Below are 10,715 nucleotides of genomic sequence, written 5' to 3'. Positions count from 1 at the left end.
CCTTCCTTCCTTCCTTCCTTCCTTCCTTCCTTCCTTCCTTCCTTCCTTCCTTCCTTCCTTCCTTCCTTCCTTCCTTCCTTCTTCCTTCTCTCCCTCCTTTCTTTTGCTTCTTTTTTATTTCTTTTTCCACAGAACAAATCTACACAAAAATCCTGGACCAAAAATTGTTACTGATGAAAGAAATCATGGAGTGATAAGGAATTGCTACCTTAAGCAGGAATATGAGTTCATAGTTGTGGAGTGATGCAGGAATTCCTGGACAAGCCAAAAACCTTTTTTTCCTATGGTTGCTATAAGAGTCAAAATCAGTAATCAGTGTATCAAAGGCTATTATGAGAATGATCAGACCAAGATCTGTATTGCTACTGTGAGCCTTGTGAAATAGGAATGTACAGAAATGTGGATCATCTATAGTTTCCCATCCCCAACTCCAAAGTTTGAAGGCTTACAAGTTTAGGACACTGACATAAATGTATACTGACTATATTGACTTCTGAGAAAGATAGTATTTCACCATAGCAGTTGTTTATTGATTTTCTAATAAATTAACTCTGAAAGAGGGCAAGTATAGCTAAGTGGATACAATAAAACTGGTATGAGATAAGTTTTTCCAATTTTTTAATCTTTGAAATTTGTTCTAATATGCCTTATTGTTTTCATAGAGTCAGATCTGTTTAATCTTTTCTAATTTTAAAGAGCCTGTAACTTATGTGAGATTTTACATCTCTTTAGCAAAACTGGTAGTTGTCCTTCTAGTCCTTTCATCCCAAACTGTTTTCCCAATTCTTTTCTACCATTTTATTAATCATCTTATGGTTTAAATTATACTTCATTTCTTCTAAGAATTCTAATTGACCTCATGGATATCCTACGTTTTTCTTTGAAGCCTGGCTTATAGATATTTTGGTATTATTCTCTGTCTTTGGGTTTAAGTCTTAGGCACTTTTATTATCAAAATAGCTCTTTATTGAAGGGATTTTTCATTTTTCTATTTATTCATTCTTCCAGCCTAACTCCCCATATTGGGATTTTATGTTGGGGCTAGGTTCTGCACTCTTCAGGAGGGACTAACATGATCTTGTGTAGCCCCTGTTTGTATTAGCTGGGATCCTGCTACTAATTTATTGCGCACTGTATTTTTCAAGGATTATTGGAGTAGTCTGCAAACATTTTACAGTTCTTTTGCACTATGAGTTAGGGCACAATCTGATAGGTTCCCTCGAATTTTTGAGAACCAGAAACTGGTTTATTCTGAGGACATAATTGTGGATTGGTCTCGAGTTCTTGCCATGGTCTGATTCCTTAATCATGGTTTGAGGCCAGAAAAACAGAGATTCAGGCCCATCTTTTTTTTTCATATTTTCTTTGCTGGGACAAATTCATGATTTGGGACTGGAAAAAAAATGATCCATTGTGGTTTCCCTTTAGATTTCACCATCTCTATCTCCTCTAGCAGCCCATTTAGTTTTGTTGGAGCAGTTGTGAAGAGATATGGGTAATATAGCTTCTTCTTACTTATTGCCTTTGTGGCTTCATGTATAATCAATCTAAAGGACCAAAAAGTTCAAAGAAGGCAGACGCCCATTGCAAATAGAATAGGAAAAGTTCTTCCAGAGTATTTTTTTGGTAGAGTTAAGATAGAATGTTTTATCTCATCATGTGCTTGCATAGGAGATGACTCTCTCTCTCTCTCTCTCTCTCTCTCTCTCTCTCTCTCTCTCTCTGCACCCCTCTTTGTCATTCTCTTTGTCTCATTCTCTGTCTCTGTTTATATGTTCATTGGTTCTTTCGTTTCTTTGTTTTTCTTTCCCCTGGAGCCCCCAGTCATGAACCAAATTCTCATGTAACACTTGGGAAAAGCTTTGGTGAGGACGTGCCTTCATGGGAGTAAGTTTTGAGAATCTTCCAAGATTGAATTTGGTTTATGTTAGTTCTGGTGTTTGTGAAACATTAATGTGATGTGCACCAGGCACAGAAATAACAACAATTTCTCTAGGACTTTCATATTTTCAAAGCTTTCCTCCATCCGTGCTATATTTTCCTCACAAGGAAATAGAATAATTGGGAAGGTAAGTGACTTGTTCCCAGTCATTAAATGAATAAGAGTCAGATCTAGGATTTCAACCCTAAAGTCTCTACTTTTTCTTCTAGTCTTTGGATATCTGTTCTGGAAAGGCTTTGTTAGGCTTCTTTCTAAGGGGCCTTAAGTTGCTAAATATCTAAGAAATGAATTTCTTCCTCAAATGGGAAGGAAAGAGCTAAACCAGAAGTTGGAATTGATGGTGTTTTTTTCCCTTTTTTTCCCTATAGCTGGAATTTTAGAGATTCATCTTCATAACAAAGAGACTGTAGGGAGAGGAGAGAGATGGCAGAACATCTCAGGCATGTGGAACACAAAAGCCCCTGTGGTTGAAGCCCTGGAGACCTCACTTATGCTTTCTCCTGGGAGAATGGAGAGGCAAAAGCCAAAGTGGGAAGGTATTACACTGTTTTCATTTTTGTCTAGATGTTTAAATCATTTTATTGAGAGGCCAGCAAGTTAAAGGAGTCTAAAATTTAAAAAAAAATACAACAACCCAGATACATAGGATTTCACAAATTCTTCTGCCCCTTCTCGGCATGAAGATGATGATAACTGGTAGCCCTTTCTAGACTGATCCATCCAGGAAAGGAGCACTTCTGATGAATTGAATCTTATTTCCCACCAAAACCAGTGGTTGGCCCTATCCTATTTATTTCTTTGTTCTTTTGCCCATACTTTGATGGCATGGGACAGTTCTTGGAGCCAAACAAAAAAGGCGAGGGATAGAACTGTCATCCCAACCCTCTAGTCCCATTGATAGATAGTTGTTCTCCCTCTAACCAGAGGTATCATCATGGGACTTTCATATGCTTCATGACTACACTTAGAACAGTAGAATTCTTACAAAGCTGGGCCCTTAAATCCATCTTCTTTGATTAAGAGCCTAACCTGTTGGGGCTCTCTAGTGGCACTGTGATGCTTAAGCCCTGCTCTCCCTTGGTTTAGCTCATCTGGAAAGTAGGAGGAGGTTGAGAGGAATACTTGATAATCACTGTGGTTGCTCTCAGTTCAAAAATCCTACAGTCTGATTACCACTCACCCTCCCTCAACATTCTCAGCTTATAACTGATTAAAAACCTGTTTCAGGCTGCTGCTAGGGCAGTAGAAGGGGGCTTCATACTTATTTCAAAGTAGAAAAGTCATTAAATAACAAGTTATTTTGGAGCTTGTTTCCCACTTACACTTTACCTCTCTTTTTGTAATGAGGATAAATGTTCTTTTTGATCCCACCGTAAGGGAGGAGACATGATATTTGAGGATGTGTTTATTATCCCATTCTTGGATTTCATTTTGCCAACTAATATTGAAATTCAGCTTTGCCAGCTAGAGTGGTAATGAGTGCTAGAGAAACCAAAGCATCGAGGACCTCTGGACTATAGAAGTGAGCATTGTTTGAACAATTCCAGTCATTGGGTAATTAATGATCCTGTTATATCCTGCAGCACTAATTAAACTTTCCCATGTCATAGAGCCTTATGGAAAGAGTATTAGATGCAGAGAAAGTAATCATGCCTGGGTCAAAAATCTCTTGCCCAGAATCACTGGCCCGCTTCAAGTTCTGGGGTAAGTGACTAACCCTCCTGGGCTTTAATATGCCCATCTTTAGAATGAGGATGCTTATATTTCCTGGGTTTATTTCTCATGGTTGTTTCAGTGGCCAAGTGAGGCAATGTCAATGGCCTGCTTTGCAAAACTGACTGTACTAAATGTGTGCCACATATTCTTGTTTTGGTCTCCTTCTTCTTACTTATTTCTTTGTTTGTTTTCATTCCTGTATTTTTCTGCCTCCCTCCACCATCACTCTCTGTTTATCTATCTGTCCATCTATTTAATATCTACCCAATCATCTATTTCTGCAGATACATATTAGGAATATATGAACTCCTTTACACATTGATATGGTGTGGAGTGAGCCCTGTGTGGAGAGGCGCCCGCCTCTGAAGAAGGGCTGCCCCTGTGTGTGGCTCCAGGGGAGGTAGAATACACATCTCCAGCCTCTTCTTTCCCTACCTATCTCTAAAAGAGACCTTTGCTCTTTCCAGAAGGCAAAGCAATAGATTAGGGATGGAGGCCAACACCCCATCCTCCTCAGAGTATATAATTATATGTATTAGAATTTGATCTACCTGTTCTCCTTAATTATTATTTGTGTAGGGAATATGGTTGGCTCCATCTACATTTTGATTGCTTTGTTATTTTGGAGGAAAGGGACCCTCAAGTTGTATATCCATAGCTTGGCCCCTTTCCCATCTAATACCACTTCAATAATGAAAACAGAGAGGGGAGAAAATAAACTCAATTATCCAAATTATAGAACAATAGAGCTTAGAGAAGGTAATCATGAAGAATATATGGTGGGCAAGAGAGAAGGAAGGCTATTTCCTTTTAGGTATGAGGTAATTCAGGTCAACCGAAAGAATACCTTAGTTCCCAGCCACTCTTTACAATCTTTGGAGCAGTAAGCTTGGCATATTCTTGAAGCTCTTCCATCATGGTGGAATCTGGCATAGACTTTAAGGACCCAAGGTCTCCTCTATTCCACTGTGAGATTTTGAAATAGTACTCCAGTGGAGGCTGAGTTTTATGGGCCTTTGATAAATATTTGTTGGATGAATGATATGTTATAGTAAGCTACCTAATTTAATTAATTCTCAGTCTTCTGATTCTTTGAATTGGCTACCCTACTGTTTCCCTCTCCTAAGATGTGTACCTCTGAGCTGAGTATATGTTGAGACCCAGAGAGAGTCTGTGGCACCTTGAGTTGGAATCCACTCCTCCTGAGGTTCTTAAATAGGCATTTTTTATTATCATTAATTTTGTATAATGACAGATGAAAGACACAGAACCACCCAGGACACTTGATATGCTCCATTTGCTCTTCTACATACCAACCCGGAAAAGTTTTCCTTCATGCTCAGAGTGTCATCACAAGTGGCTATTTGTTAGTTTATAGCACTAAGCAGACCTTTTCTGCTCAACCTTTCCCCAGCTGGCTTGGCCTAGGAATTATTCCTGCATTTACCCAGAGGCCAGTGCTGACTTTTTCTACAGCTATTGACTCATGAATCAGTGTCAGAGTCTCTTAAAGAAAACCACAATGGCACAAGGAGAGACTTTTCCAGGAGATGGGATTCTGTTGAGCTAGGAAATAGGTGCCATTAAATACATCCCTATTCTTTATATAATATAATGAGATCTGGAGTTTCAGCTCATGCTAGAGAAATTGAACGAGCAGAATATAAAATATTGATGGTGGGATTTTCAGCACCCAAAACATATACCAAAGAAAAAGAAAAATAAATGGGTGGTTGGAAGGAATAGCAGTCCTAAATCACACTTGGGCTTTCTTTGAGCAATGAAAGCAGCAGCACACACAGCATATGCTTCATTGGATGCTGCCTGTAACCTCATTTAAATGAGACAGCTATCTGTTGGGGAAAGGCATTGGAAAGTGAAAATTAATGAAATAATTGGGAACAGAAACTACAAGTTTGTAGCAGTTAAGAATAGCAATGGCTGCAAAGGCAATGCTGCACCTTAGGAACAATGACTAGGAGAGAAATTCATGGCTATCAGGGCAATTCCCCTTGAAGGTACAACTGGAAAATACCTTACAAGCCTGAAAGTTATCTGAACTCTCACAGGATTAAATTGAAGGTGAGAATGCTATTTCCACATCTCAGGATTTTCTGCTGTCTAGATTGAGGAAAAAGACCAGTTTATATAAAGGAAATTCATGTAGACTGGTAATTCAGAGAGCCCAAAGTGTTAATTTTTCACTGTGGAAAAAGATACTGGTCTTGAAAACAAATGGAGCAGGATGCTCTTCTCTGTGAGGAGGCGATCCCCATTTCCATTCAAAGGCTGATTTGTCCAAAGTTAATAAGCTGGATCAGGCATTTGTTGTGAGGGAAAACAATAACAACTAACTTTCAGCTTCCCCCTCAGTCTGGAAATAAAGGCATTTTATTGAGGCTTGGTTGAAATCCAATGAGAAAGACAAATTCAATGGAATTCCTCAGAGAGAGAGAGAGAGAGAGAGAGAGAGAGAGAGAGAGAGAGAGAGAGAGAGAGAGAGAAGGAGGGAGAGGGAGAGGGAGAAGGAGGAGGAGGAGGAGGGGAGAGGAAGAGGGAGAGAGAGGCAGAGGGAGGGAGGAAGAGTTCTACTGTATATCAAGCACTGTGTGTTGGGTATGAGAAATAAAGACAAATATAAAACTGGCATGGGCATTGTATGCCCAAAACCAAAGAAGTGTTTCAGACAGGGAAATTCCTTTGTTCCCTTACATTTTTGTGACTCCTCATCCAAAACATCAGATAACTCCCATAAGACCCTGAGAGGATTATCCTCCTTGGATTGTCCTTTAGATGGTCAGAGAGATACACCTCCTTGATATCATCAAGTTGTATCTCAGACATCCATCTGTCCTCCACACTAGGAAGGTGACCCCCTATGTCTTCAGAAAAACCTCTCCCCACCCCCTTGCTCCAGTGTACACCACCCTAGTCACATCTACACCTTGGCACTGAGTCAAGTCTTCCCTGTTGGATAGAGGATAAACCCCCAAGAATTGATGTCCTCTGAGGGGATAGCTTTCCATTCATGCTCCCTCCAAGGAGCAGCTTTCCATCTATACTGTTCCACCTAGGAGGCAGGCAGGTTTCCCCCATGCTGTCCTCTTGGCTAGATTCAACATTACCTTCTAAACTAATAAATCTCTCTTTTATTATTAAGCTAAGTTTTGGAGTCTTGTATTCTTGCAAAAGGTACCCTTCCTGAACCCCGGGGGCTCATCTCAAGCCCCCCACAACAAGACCGCCTTTACTCTTAAGGAGGTTACATTCTACAAAGGCATGCTTTATTCACACCAATTAGTAAATAGAAACACAGTAAAAGCATGCCAGGGAACAATGTTGCTGTTGGTTTGTTTTTGCGGGGGGGACTTAAGGGATCAGGAGAGGGCTCCTGAACTGGAGGCATTTCAGTTTTCCTTTGCCAAGAACTTCCAAGGGAAGAGTGAGGCAGCAGGCAGCAGCTGATTTCAGTCATGAGATCATTTGTGAAAACAAATGATGAAATGGGAAGATTGAGCTACAGATCTCAATTTTGGCTGAACTTTTTTTTAAGAAGCATTTATTGAGCCTCTAGTGCTAAGCACTATGTTGAATATTGGGGATACAAATATGTGGGCAAGGCAGTCCCCAACTGCAGGAAGCTTCTAATCATTTTTCTTTCCTTTCTTACATAGGTTTGTTATTTCTTTACTGTAACATTAAATATTTTAAAAACTGAATTCTAAATTCTTTCCCTTCTCTTGGCTCTTCCCCACCCATTGAGAAAGAAAGAAATGATGCCAATTATACACGTGATATCATGCAAAACATATTTCTCTATTAGCCATGTTGCCAAAAAGGAGAAGAATAAAGAAAGTGAAAAAATGATGCTTCAATCTGCATTCAGACTCCATCAGTTCTCTCTCTGGAGGTGGAGAGCATTTTTCATCACAATCCTTTGGAATTGGCTTGAGTTTGTTTTCTTCATCAGAATAGCCCAGTCACTCACAGTTGATCATTACAGAAAATTGCCAGTACCAAGTGCATTGTTCTCTTGGTTCTGCTCCCTTCACTCTGTACCCTGTCTCTGTCCTCCCTGGTTTTTCTGAGACTTTCATGGGCATCTTAGCACAAAAAATATCTCCTGCTCTTCTTGTGGAGAAAACGGGAAGTGGCAGCCTAGAAAACAAAGCTGCTGTGCTGCATGTAAAGAGTAGGAACCCTGGGATCTCTGTTTGGCCCTGAGATGGGCATCGCAGCACTTCAGCAGTGCCCGGGCTAAAGCCTTGATGGCCCCCTCTAACTCAGAGAAGGGCCAAGAGAGCAGACGACAGAGTCAGGATCAAAAGGGATACTGAGAAGCTACAAAATGGGGATAACTATAATAGGAGAAAATTCTGTAGGAATAACTGCCCAGTCTTAACCTTGGCCACAATGATCCATTTCAGCTCTATCAGCTGAAGGAAATGGGATTTGACCCAAACAAACCAGAGAGCAGAGGGGATTTCTGGGGCTCCAACTTCACTATGAGTCAGCTGTATGATGGAGCAGCCAAAAAGTTTATTCAAACTATGGTGACTTGGGGCTGCATCAGGACAAGCAGAGCTTCCTGGGAAAAGAGCCCTCACTGGACCCCAACCCAAGTCCGGCAGTCAGCTTTTGTCCCTCTGACTGAAGAAGGCTGTGGTTGAGCTGGTAGGTATTCAGGATGGAGAAGGGACATAGGGCCACGCAAGAGAGGACTGGGTGAAGGCCTGACAGATTTAGCCTGGAGGGAAGATGCATTTGGGAGATGATCGCATTTTTCAGTTTTTTAAAGGTTTCCATGCAGGCAGAGGATTAAACTTGTTCTCCATAGCCCTAAAAGACACATTCAAAGGAGCCCAGTTAGTCAGGACAAATGTTCCAACAATTAGTGATGCCCAAATTTGGGATGACTTGCCTCAAAAGAGAGTAGGATAACCCTTCTAGGAGGCCATCAGTCAGAAGCTGTATGCCCATTTGTCTGCTCTGCATGTTAGTCATGATTTGAATTCAAGTATTATCTGTTTTGTGCCAGGGACTATAAGAAACCATAGAGACACGAAGGCAGAAGGGGAGCAGCTCGGTCTTCAGGGAGCGTATACTCTACCAAGGCGACCAGACTGTGTGTAGATGAAGTGATTACAGTGACCCACCCAAAGGACAGAGTCTCAAAATAATAGCCATGATGCTAATGCATGCTTGGCACTGGCAGCCTTGCACAGCACTCCTCAGGCAGGGGGTCATTCAGGCTTCCCAGACCATCCATGCCCCTGATTCTCCCAGGGCACGAGTGAACTTGGACCACAGCCCCACAAGCCGAGGCCATTGTAGCCTTCAGACTCGAAGAACACCTGGCGGCTGGGCTCTTTTCCTGGCTCCATTACCTGTAGTGCACCAGAAGCTAGCCATGCTGAGAGCAGGACAGGAGGATCTGTCTTCCTTAGAGTGGTTGCCTTCTTGGGAGATGATTGGGCTGACAGTGGGGTTTTAATGAAATAAAGGTACATAAGGACTTGCACATGGAGATGGCACATTCAATCATCATCGCTTTGTGCCGGGCATCCCTTTATTAGCATGACAGAATACAGTGTTCCTCTTGCTGCTGCCAAAGTCGACATTCCAGGGACAGAATTATGGTCCCCGGGGACACAGCGGAACCCAACTATGTTTCTGGGTCATCATGGAAATGGGGCATTGATTGAATGTCCAGACGTTCATGAGGCATGAGCTGCTCTCGAAGGTCCTGGGGCATGTTTCCCAACAGGTTTTTGAGGGTCCAAATGCAACTTTTAGGTGACAAAATCATGACCCCTTTTTACTTCATGGTGGCCGGGGTTTGGCGAGCCGTCCCTTGGCAGAGAATTCTAATGAGGAACATGAGTTTTTGGAGTAAGCACTGTTCTGTGTGGATGTTTGGTAATTAGGTCGATTTGTCACTCTCTATTTATCATCCTGATTTAGCTGGAGGCAAATTGAAGAAACTGAAATATATATTTATATACATACACACATATATTAACCAAGATCTAGTTGGGGAGTTGCATTGGGCTTGTAATACTGACACGGCTCACCCTCTGAGGATGACTGATTCTGGGTTCCGGCTCCCTCATTGCCTCAGTAAGAGCCTGAGGTTGGAGCAGGGCTCCCCAAAGAAAGCAACGTTGTTTTTCCTTCAGAAAACTGAAGCCTCATCTCTTTTTCTAATTTGTTTCAAGTGTCTGATCCCGGATGAACCGAGGGCTCCCTGGCTTTCTCCCCATCAGAGGGCAGGTTTTCTGGGCTGGGATCCAGAGGGGTGAGTGAAGGCATCCATGCTTACGCGTGAGATTTGGTGTCCCTGGGCCTGAATAAACAAGTGAAAAGCCTGGGGTTTATTAGAATAACCCAAGGCTTGCCTTTTCCAGAAGTCTGTGTAAATGAACAAGCTGGCTTTGGCCTCTTAAGCTGATGGACTGTGAGGTTCCCAAGATGTCCCAGATAGCAGGGCCTTCCAGGGGGTAAACGATGCTGTGATTCCAGGCCAACCAGCTGGGAGGAATGCTCCTTTTTTCGCAGGTCACAGAATGCCTGTTAATTGGATCAAAAGAAAATGACCTTAACCAGCCATGTGCCTGACAATACCCATTCTGGTCAGGCTTTCGTGGGTGCCCAGCACCCGTCCCCAGGATACCTGGTTCTGAGGGAAATGACCCCAAGAAACATGGAATTCAACCATGGATTTTGGGGGAAATTTTGGAGGCAATTTTATCTCTACTGTTCACTCTGCCTCCCTCTACCCTCCCTACAGCATATTCTTTGTCTGGACAATTATTTTTCCTTTGGGATCTCAGCCTTTAATCCAGGCATCTCCTAGCAGTAGCCTAATAGTCCTAAGAGTCCATTCTGCCCACAGAACACCACATGTTCTGGACCTTCCCTTCCCCTCTCCATCCACTCAAATCAAGAACAATATGCCTAAGCCAGGAAATCTGGGTTCAAGTTCTGGCTCAGATCCTTTTTGGATCAACTTTGGGCCATTTCCTTCTTCTCTTTAAGTCTCAGTTCCCTAAATTGC

At 42.1% G+C, this 10,715-nt stretch overlaps 1 pseudogene; it reads left to right on the top strand.

The window, feature by feature from the left end:
* Positions 1 to 8,328, top strand: part of LOC123234408 — a 31,422-nt pseudogene extending 23,094 nt beyond the window's left edge.
* Positions 8,329 to 10,715: the final 2,387 nt, after the last annotated feature.

The sequence above is a fragment of the Gracilinanus agilis genome, chromosome 2, assembly GCF_016433145.1.
Source record: "Gracilinanus agilis isolate LMUSP501 chromosome 2, AgileGrace, whole genome shotgun sequence".
Classification (NCBI taxonomy): Eukaryota; Metazoa; Chordata; class Mammalia; order Didelphimorphia; family Didelphidae; genus Gracilinanus; species Gracilinanus agilis.
This window is presented reverse-complemented; position numbering and strand designations above follow the sequence as displayed.